The sequence below is a fragment of the Odocoileus virginianus genome, chromosome 16, assembly GCF_023699985.2.
Source record: "Odocoileus virginianus isolate 20LAN1187 ecotype Illinois chromosome 16, Ovbor_1.2, whole genome shotgun sequence".
NCBI lineage: Eukaryota > Metazoa > Chordata > Mammalia > Artiodactyla > Cervidae > Odocoileus > Odocoileus virginianus.
The window spans coordinates 14,018,753-14,034,018 of record NC_069689.1 but is presented as its reverse complement, the minus strand read 5'-3'; positions in this window follow the sequence as shown (position 1 = coordinate 14,034,018).

Below are 15,266 nucleotides of genomic sequence, written 5' to 3'. Positions count from 1 at the left end.
AGCCAGGCTCCTCTGTTCATGGGTCTTCCCAGACAACAAACAACGCTGGAGTGGGTTGCCACGCCCTCCTCCAGAGGACCTTCCAGACTCAGGGATTGAACCCACATCTCCTGCATTGGCAGGCATTCTTTACCGTGGAGCCACCAGGGCATCCTGAGTGGAGAGCATTATGCTTTATTTGGATGTCTGTGCTCATTCACAACCCACGGGGCCACACACAGTATCAACACATGCTTCCAGCTTATTTTTCTATCAGCTTCCTAGATGTTTCGGGTCAAGTCAGTCACCCTAAATTGAACCTGAATGCTGTTTAAAATCCCTCTGGGGGCCTGACTGTAGTCTGTTAAGCCAAAAATATGTAAAGCATAGCCATTCACTGAACTTGATAAAGTAGCTCATTTAGTCCTCTTGGGAACCACAGGGAAGACCTTCTTTCCTTAGTAACTTCTTCGCTCTGTTCCTATCATCACAACACCCTCCTGCCTCTAGCCTTCTTGCCTTCCTATTACAAGGACCCTAGGATTACGTTAGATCTGCCCAGAAAATCAGGATCATCTTCCCATCTCAAGATCCTTAATTATGTCTATAAAGTCCCTTTCACCATGTAAAGTAAACTATTTGCAGATTCTGGGGCTCACAACATGGGCTTTTGGGGTAGGGGGCATGGTGCTGCCTACCATATGCACTAAGCTCCCATTCTATCTGGAGCTCTTTTCTCCTTAGGTATAAAACTCCAAACCTCATTTCTTCAGAGCAAACCCAGTGGGTTTAGGGTCCTTCCTCTCTTCTCCCTAAAGCTGTATCTGAGTTCCACTGTTAATGGCCCTGAGGTACGGGGCCAGTGGGGTCTGCTGTGTGGTCCCTACATACCTGTTGCACATCACTGTGACATCTGCACGTCACCTGTTGGTGAAGGACAGGGAAGCCTGGCGTGCTGCAGTCCATGGGATCACAAAGAGTCAGACACGACTGAGCGACTGAACTGAACTGTGAAACCTGCACTCTCAGTGGCCTCATTTTCTGACTGTATTCTTTTACCTCGCCAAGGCCTCTCCTGATCCACCTGCTCCTAGAGACACAGACCCGTCAGTCCAGGTGCATGGACCTGGCCGTGGTACCCCGGGTACTCTCAGTTCAGTTCAGCCGCTCAGTCATGTCCGACTCTTTGCAACCCCATGGACTGCAGCACGCCAGGCCTCCCTGTCCATCACCAACTCCCAAAGTTTACTCAAACACAAGTCCACTGAGTCGGTGATGCCATCCAACCATCTCATCCTCTGTTGCCCCTTCTCCTCCTGCCCTCAATCTTTCCCAGCATCAGGGTCTTTCCCAATGAGTCAGCTCTTCTTATCAGGTGACCAAAGTATTGGAGTTTCAGTTTCAGCATCAGTCCTTGCAATGAATAGTCAGGACTGATTTCCTTTAGGATGGACAGGTTGGATCTCCTTGCTGTCCAAGGAAGGGACTCTCAAGAGTCTCCTCCAACACCACAGTTCAAAGCATCAATTCTTTGGTGCTCAGCTTTCTTTATAGTCCAACTCTCACATCCATACATGACTGCTGGAAAAACCATAGCTTTGACTAGACGGACCTTTGTTGGCAAAGTAACATCTCTGCTTTTTTAATATGCTTTCTAGGATGGTCATAACTTTTCTGCCAAGGAGCAAGCTTCTTAATATCATGGCTGCAGTCACCATCTGCAGTGATTTTGGAGCCCAAGAAAATAGTCTGTCACTGTTTCCACTGTTTCCCGGTCTATTTGCCATGAAGTGATGGGACCGGATGCCATGATCTTAGTTTTCTGAATGTTGAGTTCTAAGCCAACTTTTTCACTCTCGTCTTTCACTTTTAACAAGAGGCTCTTTAGTTCCTCTTTGCTTTCTGCCATAAGGGTGGTGTCCTCTGCATATCTGAGGTTACTGATATTTCTTCCAGCAATCTTGATTCCAGCTTGTGCTTCCTCCAGCCCAGCATTTCCCATGATGTACTCTGCATATAAGTTAAATAAGCAGGGTGACAATATACAGCCTTGACGTACTCCTTTCTCCCTTTGGAACCAGTCTGTTGTTCCATGTCCAGTTCTGACTATTGCTTCCTGACCTGCATCCAGATTTCTGAAGAAGTAGGTGAGTTGGTCTGGTATCCCCACCTGTTTAAGAATTTTCCAGAGTTTGTTGTGGTCCACACAATCAAAGGCTTTGACATAGTCAATAAAGCAGAAGTAGACATTTTTCTGGAACTCTCTTGCTTTTTCAATGATCCGATGGATGTTGGCGATTTGATCTCTGGGGAACAAGGTGCATGGCTCCCCCACCTGCAGTCATGCTCCACTCACCCAAATGGGTGGGGTTCACCATCTCCAGGTAGAAAGGAATCGGGGCTCAAGGTCTCCCTGATTTTTGTATTCCTCATACCCATCTGGGAGTTTCATTGCCCTCACTCATAATCTACAACCATAGGGGGAAAGCAGGGAGCAAGACCCCTTCTCTGGGGTGTGAAAGAGACCTTTCCCACTACATCAGCTTTCCAACGCTGCTGTAGAAAAGGATCCCAGACCGGGGGCCTTAAATCACAGACAGTTACTTCCTCAGTTGGAGAGGCCAGAAGTCTAAGATAAAGTGTTAGCAGGCATGGCTTCTTCTGGGGCCTCTGCCCTTGGCCTGCTCCTTCATGTCATGCCTCACAAAGATCTTTCCCCTGTACATGCGTCTGTGTCCTGCCCTCTTTTTTATAAAGACACAAGTCAGATAGGTGAGAGCCCACCCTGCTATGCTCTGCTCAATTGTGTCCAGCCCTTTGTGATCACCTTCCCCCACCAGGCTCCTCTGTCCATGGGATTCTGGCAAGAATACTGGAGTGGATTGCCATTCTCTACTCCAGATGATCTTCTTAACCTAGGGATCAAACCAGGGTCTCTTGTATCGCCTGCATTGGCAGACAGATTCTTTTACTACTGCACCACCGGGGAAGCAAGAACCTACTCTGGTGATCTTATTTTAATGTAATTATTCCTTTGAAGATGTATCTCAAAATACAGTCACCTTGTAAGGTACTGTGGGATGAAGACTTTAACAAAAAATTGGGGAGGAGACACAATTCACCCCATAACAGCCCATACAAATTTTTTCCTTTTTTTAAATCTTGAGATGGTAGCAAGAATTGGTCCCACCTGACTATTCATCATTCCAAATCTTTCTTACAACTTCCATGTACACCAGAGCTGTTGAAACTCAAATGCAAGCTTTGATGTCTTAGTTTTGTAGGTCTGCTGTGACAGGTCTTCCTTCTCCAACCCAGTGGGTGCCTTGCATTTGGTTGCTTGGACTGGACTGAGAGGCCTCAGAATCCAGGAAGCATGCATGATATGGGTGTGTGCCCTTGTGTGAGTATGTGTAGTATACGGTAGTTGGGGGTGCCTCAAGTGATTTTTGAAAGTATCATCCTGCAGATGAGCAACTTTTCATGGATTTCTCACTCTGTGCAAGACACTGTACTAAATACTTTACACTTGCATTTAACCCTTACAATAGACTTGCACATTTGTAATATGAGCCCCATTTTGCAGATGAGGAAGCTGAGACTTAGAGAAGGACATGCCAGGGTCTTATATATACTAAGGCAGAGACCAAATGCAAACCCAGGTCTAGCTGACCACCCAATGTTCTTCACTATTTCTGTTCCCCTCTCCTGTTGTGCGGGGGACAGTGGTAACAGTTGTGAATTCTTCAAGCTTTGCAGTGAGGTGTCCCAAGGTCCCAGAATTAGCTTCTGCTCTCTCAATAGCATTCTCAAAAAAGATGTAGTAGGAGGCAAGGGAGGGGTCAGGCCTTGATGTGAGCATGACTTTTACATCCCACCGATGTGCATGATATACCCTCCTTCTGGTGGCATTTCCTTAATTCTTGGATCCCATTTAATTTGCATAACACATCCTTGGGGCAGTCAGTTCGATTCCCACCTCACGCATGAGCAAACCCAGGATAAATCAAACACCCAGTGTCTCCAGATAATATGCAGAGGGCCTGGTATCCACCTGTGAGAAATTAGGAAAGAAGAAAGAGGCTGGAACACTGCTCAGATCTGAAGAACACATCTCTTCCTGGAGGAGGCGGGAGACTCAGAAAGTTTAGTGGAAGACCAGGGTACTTTGGAGTGAAAAGGACAGCTTTGGCTGGCTTCTAGCATTCCAAGGATCACTGCCTGGCCAGAGTGGCCAATGATCAAGATATTTAGCTGTCATGTCAGCCCTCTGCACCTGATGAAGTTTTCATATTATGCCTTTTTAGAACATGCACACATCTATACACACATAAATACGTGTGCACATTACAAAGTCTACTTTTAATGGAATGAGTTTGATGCATCTCCTAACTAACCAAAAGTAACATCTTGACAATTTTAATCGACTAATTATACACTCATGGTCATCTTGAAAAGTGCCTATTTGGGGTCTTTCTGTCTTGACAACTGTAAGAGTCCTCAGCTGGAAAATTGGGATACAGACAGAGAATTTCAATGACTCTGTCCTTGAGAAATTGAGAGTCGGAATTTCCCCCCATGGGGGCCTGGAGGAACAGAGAGGAGCCCTGGAAACATGGGAATGGCTGGCTCCAGGGCTAGACTTGCTCTCTGCCCTGGATCTGCCTGGAAGCAATCAGGAAGAGCCCAGTGATATGCAGCAGAAGGAAAAGAGGAACGCAGATGCCACAAATGTACACATCGCAGAAACTTAAAATAGCCAGGCTTGGCTGCTTGCTTTCATTTGTTTATGCCCTTTAACTGGAGGTTCTTTTGTTTCTTTTCTTTCCTCTCCCTTCCCAAACCCTCTTGCCTCTTTTTCTTTCCCTTTCCTTTCCCTTTCTTTTTAACCAACATGAATGAACATTCCCACAAGGGGTGTTGTTTTCCAAGCCCACAAGGGGTGTTGTTTTGTTAATACGAGGCTTCCCTGGTGGCTCAGTAGGTAAAGAATCTGCCTACCATGCAGGAAAGCCAGGTGTGAGCCTTGGGTCTGGATGATCCCCTGGAGAATGGCATGACCACCCACTCCGGTATTCTAGCCTGGAGAAATCCATGGACAAAGGATCCTGGGGGCTACAGTCCATGGGGCACAAAAAGCCGGACACACCTGAGGGACTAACACACACACAAAGACTTATTTAAGGAATGGTGATTTGCAGTTAACGTTTCAGTGAATTTTCTATAAACTTGAGAAAGCATCCCCATTTTCCACATGCAAAGCCTGAGTCCCAGAGATCAAAGTCACTTGCCCAAGATCACACACTTAGTGGCTGGTCCGAGAAGAAGCCCCAGAGCACTTCCTAAAGCCAAACTTGCACCAAAAAAAAAAAAAAAAAAAAAGGTCAAGGCCGATGTTTGGTGGCCTGCTGCTGGTCTGATCCACTACAGCTACGTGAATCCTGGTGAGCCCATTATATCTGAGAGGCATGCTCAGCAAACTGATGAGATGCACAGAAAACTACAATGCCTGCAGCTGGCACTGGCCAACAGAAAGGGTCTAGTTCTTCTCCATGACCACATCCAACAGCACGTCACACAACCAATGCTTCAAAAGTTGAACGACATGGGCTACTAAGTTTTACCTCATCCGCCATATTCTCCTGACCTCTCACCAACTGATTACCACTTCTTCAAGCATCTTGACGACTTTTTGCAGGAAAAAAATTCTACAACCAGCTGGATGCAGGAAATACTTTCCAAGAGTTTGCTGAATCTTGAAGCTTGGATTTTTACATAAGACTTACTTCTCATTGGCAAAACAGTGTTGATTATAATGGTTCTTATTTTAATTAATAGAAAAAGATGTGTTTGAGCATAGCTATAGTGATTTAAAAACCAATTACTTTTGTATCAAGATAGTAGGAAACCAGGGCTTCCCAGGTAGCACAGTGGTAAAGAATCTTCCTTCAATACAGGAGACCTGAGTTCAATCACTGGGTTGGGACGATCCCTGGAGAAGGGAATGGCAACTCACTCCAATATTCTTGCCTGGGAATTCCCATGGACAGAGGAGCCTGGCAGCCTACAGTCCTTGGGGTCGCAAAGAGTCCGACATGACTGAGCTACTAACACACACACAATAGGAAACCACAGCTCCCCAGAAAGATCCATCTCTCTCTGACTGTCCAGCCCTCCCGTGTGGAGGTGTCTCCTGTTCTTCTTGAACTTTTCCAGCCCAGGTGAGAGCTACTGGAGGCTCTGCTGACAGTGGGTTTAGGCCACTCCACCTGCGTTTCACTTTGAGTCTGGCCATCTGGACAAAGTCACAAGGAGTGTTCAGAGGCAGCTCAAGCCCAACCTAGAACAAGTTAGCAAAGCCAGAGCCAGCAGGTGGATGAACTGGGTTCTGGGCTCCCAATGAAGCCCTTCTCCACGTGGAGGCCCTTGGTTTCTTGTGCTATGGGGCTCCTGAAAGGGCCTGGGAGTGGGCAGTGCAGACCAAGGAGGGCTCCTATTTTTCTGGGAGCAGGAAGGGGCAGTAAGAGCTCAGAGGGCCTGGCAGGTGGCAAACTTCAGGTATGCTCCATCACGGCCACACAAAGTCTCACTGCCAACCCTGGCATAGAGATCCACTCTGAGAGCCCATACTTCTCAAGAGTGCAGGAGCACTTGGGTTAGAAGTAAGTCAGGCAGTGATCGGCTCACCCTGAAAAGCATCTCTCTAGGGTTAAGTTGCTGGATCTATAAATTAGATATAGTCATGATTATCTCGGAAGGTTGTTTTGAGAATTAAATCCAAAACCTCTGCTAAGTCCGTAGCCTAGGCTCTCTTGCATAACAGTGAAGGTGTTTCCTTTCCTACAACATTGATGAGCATGCCAAGTTGGTGCTAGTGTAAGGTTGTCAGATACAACAGAGATGATCAGTTAATTTTAAATTCCATGTCTTTAACCAGATATTTTAGCATAAGTATGTTTCTACTATGGCATGGGACATACTTGTACTTTTAAAAAATCATTGCTTTTCTGACTTTCAAAGTTAACTGGGTGCCCTGATAGCAATTTGCTAAGTCTGTCTGTCTCTCTAGTTGCTAGGAAGGCAGAAGTGGTGAATGCAAGAGATGATTACCCTCACTGGTAAGGGGATGCACGCATGATGCTCAGTTGTGTCTGAGTCCTTGTGACCCCATGGACTGTAGCCCGCCAGGCTCCTCTGTCCATGGGATTCTCTAGGCAAGAATACTGGAGTGGGTTGCCGTTTCCTCCTCCAGGGGATCTTCCCAACTCAGGGAACCCACGTCTCCTGCATCTCCTGCATTGGCAGGTGGGTTCCTCACCCCTGAGCCACCTGAGAAACCCTGGTAGTGGATGGCAAGCAGTCTATTTTCCTTCTGATCAAGGCCCCTCTCATCCTCCCAAGTCCTCTTTCTTTTCCACTCAATTTCTGATAAGCAGAGGGCCTTCCCTGATGTTGGCTTTCTTGCAGAGCTCCTACTATAGATGCTACAGCTCCCTGCTGCCTTAGCCATGCCTGGTCAGTCCTGCCCTTGAGGTGGGCTTACAAACAGCCAGCTTCAGGCCCCTGCCAGTTCATCCCTAAGGCCACTTCTGCCCAGGCCCTTTCATGAAAGTCCATCTTGACTCCCCACTTGTCCTCAGGGCCAAGACTTGGGGAAGGTCCAGCTGATTCCAAAAGGACCCACTGAAGGATGGCATGCAGGCTGCCAGAAGATGCTGGATGAGGTTGGTTGAGGGATGTGTCCTGCCCCCCACCCCACCAAGATGGCCCCATCCTAATCCCCAGACTCTGACTGTCCCCTTATGTGGCAAAAGGGACTTCACAGAGGTGATTAAGAGAATGATCTTGAGATGATTGATCCAGGATGATGTAATCTTGAGGATCCTTATAAGGGAGGCAAGAAAGTCAAAAGAGAGAGAAGGGGATGTGATGACTAAAGCCAAGGTTGAAGGTGGAAGCAGGGGCCACAAACTGTGGAGGCCAGGTCACCATTAGAAGCCAGAAGAAGCCAAAACAGTGGATTCTCCCCTAAACACTCCAGAAGGAAAGCCAGCCTGTGGACACCTACATTTTAGGCCCCTGATCCCCAGTACTATAAGGGAACGCACCTGTGTTGTTTTAAGCCACTAAGTTTTGGGTCATTTGTTAGAGCAGCCAGAGGACACAGGTCCGCTAGGGACTTTAGGAGGCAGGGCAGTCCAGCAGACAACCTGCGCGGGCTGGGCTGTGTGGACATGGCCCTGTTCTTGGGACACATTGTGCATCTGGTCGGCCCTCTGCTCAGCTCGGGGCCAGGCGCGTCCTCAACCTGGACTCACTGGGTGTCAGATCTCTGGCGGTTGTGATGGAGGCAATGCCCGTGGGGGGTTGTTCCTGATGCTGTTCCCATCCACAGTGGTGTCTCTGTTGATCTAGCATCCACTGATACAGCATGGCTCTCTGGTCTATGAGGCTCAGAGAGGTGAGGCAAGAGGCTTGGAACCACATAGCAAGCCAAGGGCCCAGGGCGAGTTTAGTCCCAGATCCAGGATGCTCATCACAGCCTCAGATCCATGAGATGCTGCCTCTCTTGAGCAGTTTAGCCTCCTCTGCCCCTGCAGCCAAAAGGCAGTTTCTGCAGAGGACTGCCACATTTGCATTTTGAGTCACAGCTCAAGACCCCAGATCTTGCTCCAGTCCCCCGGAGACGAATGCTCTGGTGGTTTTCCACGACTGGGGAACCTCACAGGGATGGAGAGCCCTGGGGCCCTGGCCCTGGAGAAAGAGCACCTTTTGACGTGGTCTTGACCCCCTGCTCGAGAGCCAGGCGGCTCACTGAACCATCAGACCCGGTTTTCCCTCCCTGAATAAAGAGGTCAGTGTTTGCTGGCGGCCGAACCAGAAACGCTTTGACGTGCGCTGAACTTCAGCTAATAATCAGAACCAGGCTCACAGGGCAGGGGGTGGAATGACATGGTCGTTTTGACTTAAAAGAAACATTTTAACTTCACATTTGCCAAGTTAAAGAGAAAAACCTCAGATCGCTTTTCCCCCTACATTCCCTCCCCAAACACTCCCCCACACCCCATCTATCTTTAATTTTTATTTGTATTATATGGGAAACCTAAACCCGAGCTGTCATGCTGAGTATTGCTTGACTTCAGACTCAAACCACTATGCAGTTTGGCCCCTGCTAGAGGAAGACTGGCTTTGCAGGGGGTTGGCGGGGAGGGCGCTGATGCTCTCTGGGTCCCCGTTGATCAGCAGCTGTTGAGATTGTCAAAGTGCTGCCCAAACTGTGCCTGGCTTAGACCTGGCTGGGTCATCCCCTTCCTCTGGTGGCTTCTCTCGACCTAGGGAGACCATGGGAGAAAGCAGTTCATGCTAGATGTCATTGCTCAGGGCAGCTACCAAGATACTCTACAATTTTTCCTCTCTGCTGGTAGGTCCTTATCAAACTTCCTGTATCTGTGCAACATTATCATTGATGGGTTGGAGTGACAGACCTGATTTGTCAAAGCTGCCCTGTGTTCAGGCCCTTTGGAACCCTCCTACACTGACTCTGGCTGGGCCATGTGACTGGCTTTGGTGAACTAAACAGTAGCACATATAGGCTTCTCTGATAGCTCAGTTGGTAAAAAATCTACCTGCCATGCAGGAGACCCCAGTTCAATTCCTGGGTTGGGAAGATCCCCCGGAGAAGGGATAGGCTACCCACTCCAGTATTCTTGGGCTTCCCTGGTGGCTGAGCTGGTAAATAATCCACCCGCAATGCAGGAGACCTGGGTTCAATTCCTGGGTTGGGAAGATCCCCTGGAGAAGGGAAAGACTACCCACTCCAGTTTTCTGGCCTGGAGAACTCCATGGACTCTGTAGTCCATGGGGTCGAAAAGTCGGACACGACTGGGAGACTTTTTCACTTCCACATCCAATGAAAACAAAGACCTGGAATCAAGACCTAAAAAGTGCTCGGAAATCAGGCTTTCCTCCTGGGGCTTTGTGCCTAAAGAGCAGACGGAGTGACCTGCCTGGGGGGAGGAGGTGAAGCGCAAGGAGGTCCTGGTCACCCCAGACAAGGTCATCATACATCAGCCATGTCAGGCCAGCACAGCAGAGTCCCCATGAGCAGGAAGCCCAGCCCAGCCTAGAAGAAGTGCCAGCTTGTCCAGCCCAAACTGTGAGCCTAAGGATGTGTGGGTTATGTGGCTGCTTTCTTAGGTCAAAAAGTTCCAAGCTGGTTTATTACACAACAGATCTAACTGATACACGTCGCCAAAGTCATTTGCAATGACTTGGTGGATCGTTTGTTTCTCTTCTGTACTGTATCACATTTGGATGCTTTTTTGCACACTTATCTCTCTGATTAAACTAGGAGCTGCATCAGAGTAATCTCCTTACGTCTGCTGATCATTGTTGAAATTCCATGATCTCCAGCCAGGGATGGCACGTAGCAGTTGTTCAATAGACACTTATCAAATCAATCAGTAGCTGAATAAGGAAATCAGATCTAGTTTCGAGCCCCAGCTTTTCCAGTGTTGCTTTCTCATTTTCACTTGTGTTACTGAACTTCTCTATGCCTCAGTTTCCCCAGCTGTGAAACAGGACTAATGATGGTCCTAGTGTCTCCAGGAGGGATAAAGGAGGTGATGTGTGGAACTTCCTAGGACGGTTGAAGCCCAGCACCCAACAGTGAAGAGCGTGTCCCAGCAAAAATGGTCTCAGTGCTTTCAATGGCTTGCTGGCGTCATGTTAATCTCACGTATGGATGTGAGAGTTGGGCCATAATTTGTAAAGTAATTAGCCTCCAATTAAGATAAATTAATTTTTTAAAAATTCATAAAAAAAGAAAAGAGAGAGCTGAGTGCCGAAGAACTGATGCTTTTGAACTGTGGTGTTGGAGAAGACTCTTGAGGGCCCCTTGGACTGCAAGGAGATCCACCTAGTCCATCCTAAAGGAGATCAGTCCTGAGTGTTCATTGGAAGGACTGATGCTGAAGCTGAAACTCCAATACACTGCCCACCTGATGAGGAGAACTGACTCATTGGAAAAGACCCTGATCCTGGGAAAGATTGAAGGCAGGAGGAGAAGGGAAGACAGAGGATGAGATGGTTCAATGGCATTACCACATTGATGGACATGAGTTTGAGCAAGCTCTGGGAGTTGGTGATGGACAAGGAAGCCTGGCGTGCTGCAGTCCATGGTGTTGCAAAGAGCTGGACACAACTGAACTGAACTGAACTGAATCCTCACAGCAGACTCCTTCGGCCACAATTTGCCAACAGTGATTGTTGTTCAAAGTGGAAAGTTTGACACTGAGGCTGATCCCTGCACATACCGGCTTTTTTTTTTTTTTTTTGACTTTAGGGAGATTCAGAACCTCGGAGGCACAGGGGGCCGCACACCACCTGCTTCTCCAACCTCTTTTGTGTGTGTTTGTGCTCAGTTCTGTCTGACTCTTTGCGACTCTCTGGACTGTGGCCCACCTGGCTCCTCTGCCCATGGGATTTTCTAGGCAAGAGTACTGGAATGAGTTGCCATTTCCTACTCCAAGGGATCTTCCGGACCCAGGGATCAGACCTGGGTCTCCTGCATTGCAGACAGATTCTTTACCATCTGAGCCACCCCTTAGATGTTTCTTTTATAGAGCAAAGTATAAAATTAATAAGAGAGTCTCATGGAGAAGAAAAGAAGACTTGAACACATATGTCACTCATATGCCCTCCAGAAAGAGGGACTGGGATGAGAAAAGACCCAGAGCAAGAGTGATCCTCAGTTCAGTCACTCATTCGTGTCCGACTCTTGGTGATCCTTTACTTATTTAAAAAGCTGAAATGAGGTATGGTTGGAGCTGAGGATGAGAGAGACCATTCTGGGAGCTGAAGCCAGATTGTTGGGCAGGGCACATATCACCTGGGGCCTCAAAGGTCTTGCTAAATGTTTTTCTCTTTCTCCTTTGAGCTGTGGAAAGCTAATAAAATGTCATAAAAAGATCCTCTTTAGTCCAAGCTTAAATCTGGCTCTTGCGGCAATCAGCAGTCAGGATTCCTAAGAACAACTGCCTTTAAATCTCCACTTATTTCATGTCCCTGATCCACTGGACAGGGTGTGAGTCACTTGAACTACTTTGTGTGTGTTGTTTGCAAACCATATATTTGTGAACGATTCACTGGAACCTTAAAGCATGTGGAAGATGGGAGTTGCAGTGACAAAATCTGCGCTGCAAGAAGGACAGTAGATGGCACTTTCTGGACCTGACCAGGGACATCACTGTTCTAAGTGCACTGTAAGTATCACCCATGAATCCACCCAGCTGAGCTTAGACAGTGTGTGTGTGTGTGTGTGTGTGTGTGTGTGTGTCTGTGTGTCTGTGTGTTGGGTACTGCTCCAAGAGCAGTGTGTGCATATATGTTAGTTGCTCAGTCTTGTCCGACTTTCTGCAACCTCATGGATTGTAGCCTTCCAGGTTCCTCTGTCCATAGAATTCTCCAGGCAAGAAAACTGGAGTGGGTAACCACTCCCTTCTCCGGGGGATCTTCCTGACCCAGGAGTCGAACCCGGGTCTCCCATGCTCTAGGCAGGTTCTTTGCCATCTAGCCACCAGGGAAGCCCAATGTGTGCATGAACTCATCTGAATCCCGAAGTAATCCCAGAATTTGCTCACAATTGTTACCCTTGTACCACAGACTTGGAATTGAAGCCTCAGAGAGGGTCAGGATTTTTGCCAAGGCCTGAGATTTAGACCTGAGCAGCCTGACTCAGGATCAGCCTGAGTTAGCCTGGTATGCTGCAGTCCATGGGATTGCAAAGAGTCAGACACGACCGACCAACTGAACAATGACACAACTTGAGTGAGGAGGCTGTGCCCTTAGCCCCCAGGAGCATCACCTGAACAGGAATTAACATGGTCACTCCCATTTGGAATAGAGGGGATGTATGTACCCAGGTCATAGGGCTGGTCCATTGTGGAGCTGAGACTTGAACCCAGGGAGACTGAAGGCAGACCAGGCTCTTGGTCCCCACTGTATACACTAATTTCATCATCAACATCTGTACGAACACACACAGGGATGAATATCACATGCAGTACATAGTAGATTCTTTATTTCTCTGTGTGTTTTATTTGGGTCCCTTGAAAAGTACTCAATATAGGTTTCGTGGTGGCTCTGCTGGTAAGGAATCTGCCTGCAATGCAGGAGACCTGGGTTTGATCCCTGGGTTTGGAAGGTGACCTGGAAAAGGGAATGGCTACCCACTCCAGTATTCTAGTCTGGAGAATTCCATGGACCATGGAGTTGTAAAGAATCAGACGTGATTCAGTGAAGGTACTCAATAGTGGGAGCTATTATTATTGGTTGCCTGCAATGAACCAGGAAAGACTGGTATTAGAACCTGAATAGAAAATGTCAGTTTATGGTTCTTACTGGAAATCACAAGCCTTGTAAGTTACAGAGCTGGGCAAAAGTAAACTCCAAGTGTACTACCCTCTAGTCACAGCTATGGTTTTTCCAGTAGCCATGTATAGATGAGAGAGTTGGACCACAAAGAGGGCTGAGCACTGAAGAATTGATGCTTTTGAGCTGTGGTGTTGGAGAAGACTCTTGAGAGTCCATTGGACTCCAAGGAGATCCAACCAGCCCATCCTAAAGGAAATCAGTCCTTAGTATTCATTGGAAGGACTGATGTTGAAGCTGAAGCTCCAATACTTTGGCCACCTGATGTGAAGATCTGACTCACTGGAAAAGACCCTGATGCCAGGAAAGACTGAAGGCAGGAGGAGAAGGGGACAACAGAGGATGAGATGGTTGGATGGCATCACTGACTGGATGGACATGAGTTTGAGCAAGCTTCAGGAGTTGGTGATGGACAGGGATGCCTGGCATGCTGCAGTTCATGGGGTCTCAAAGAGTTGTACACAACTGAGTGACTGAACTGAACTGACCTGTACTACCCTCTGGTGTTTCTTATATGAAAAACAAAAACAGAAGAAAAGCCTTCCTAACTAGATATCAGGGCAGCTCTGCTGCTTTGTAAACTGGATTTTTAATATTTGTAAAAAACATTCTCTAAGGATCTACATCTCAGATTAGGGCTGCATGAAAACAAGACAGAGATCATCAGTGGAGCCACTGACATCCCACTGGTGAGTTCAGGGCTGAGGAGGAGCAGTTGTGCAGCTGGGAGTCTCCTCCTGTACTCAGGGCAGGGTGACCTTTCCTGGGTCACTGATGCGCTACCTGGGTTTGCACAACAAGCTGTCGGTGGGTGTTGCATCTAATCCGCCTTCCTCGCACATCCATATGCACGTTGGCAGACTCTCAAGGGCTGAGATGTACGCAGAGCAGCAGTGGGACTCCTCCTTTTCCCAGCCTCACAAAAGGGGATTTGACAGTTCAGGTTTTCTTGGGAGGTCAGAGGACTGACTGGGGGATGATAGTTTCTATGGGAGGTCAGAGGTTAAATCTGGTTGGTTAAAGGGGTGGCAACTGAACTACAAACAGAGCATGATCTGAGGGAGCAGATGCACAGTAAAACCATGCTTATCTCCTGCCTCGAGGAATTTGGGTTGAGCTGGGGAGTCAGAGAGAGGAGGACTCGGACCAACGTGTCTCCCCAGCAAGTCAGGAGCAGATGGACATCAAAGGTCACACATGCAAGGGCCGTGAAAGGACCCCAGAAGATCTTGGGGAAGGTGGGGAAGTTTTTCTATTTTCCATCCCTGCAGGAGAGAAGAGATGCTTGGTTTCAGGTCTAAGAGAGTCACAGTTCCTCCTCATATTTGGGGTGGGTGGGGTGGGTGGGAAAAGACTGCAGAGTCATCATTTGCTTCTAAGTCCCCAGGGCTTCCTGAGACTGGGTTTGAGGACCACTGCTCTGCCAGAGGAGGTGTCTTAGGGCAAGAAGCAGAGGACGGGAGGATGCTTCTTTGTTTTGTCTCTTACAATTCCTCTGGATACCTTGAGAGAGGGGTTGCTATCACTAGCCCCATTGTCATTGATTAGTTGCTCAGTCATGTCTGATTCTTCCTGACCCCATGGTGTGTGGCTCACCAGGCTCCTCTGTCCATGGGATTTCCCGGGCAAGAACACTGGAGTGGGTAGCCATTCCCTTCTCCAGTGGATCTTTCTGACCCAGGGATCAAACCTGGGTCTCCTGCTTGACAAGCAGATGCTTTATCATCTGAGCCACCATTGTCACAGAGGTGAAACAGATTGTTTATTTATGGGGAGCTTCCCAGGTGAGGCAAGATCCAGCAAGAGCCTGGGTGGTTTCAGAATCCATCTTCATGTCTCTCTTCATCAAAACACTC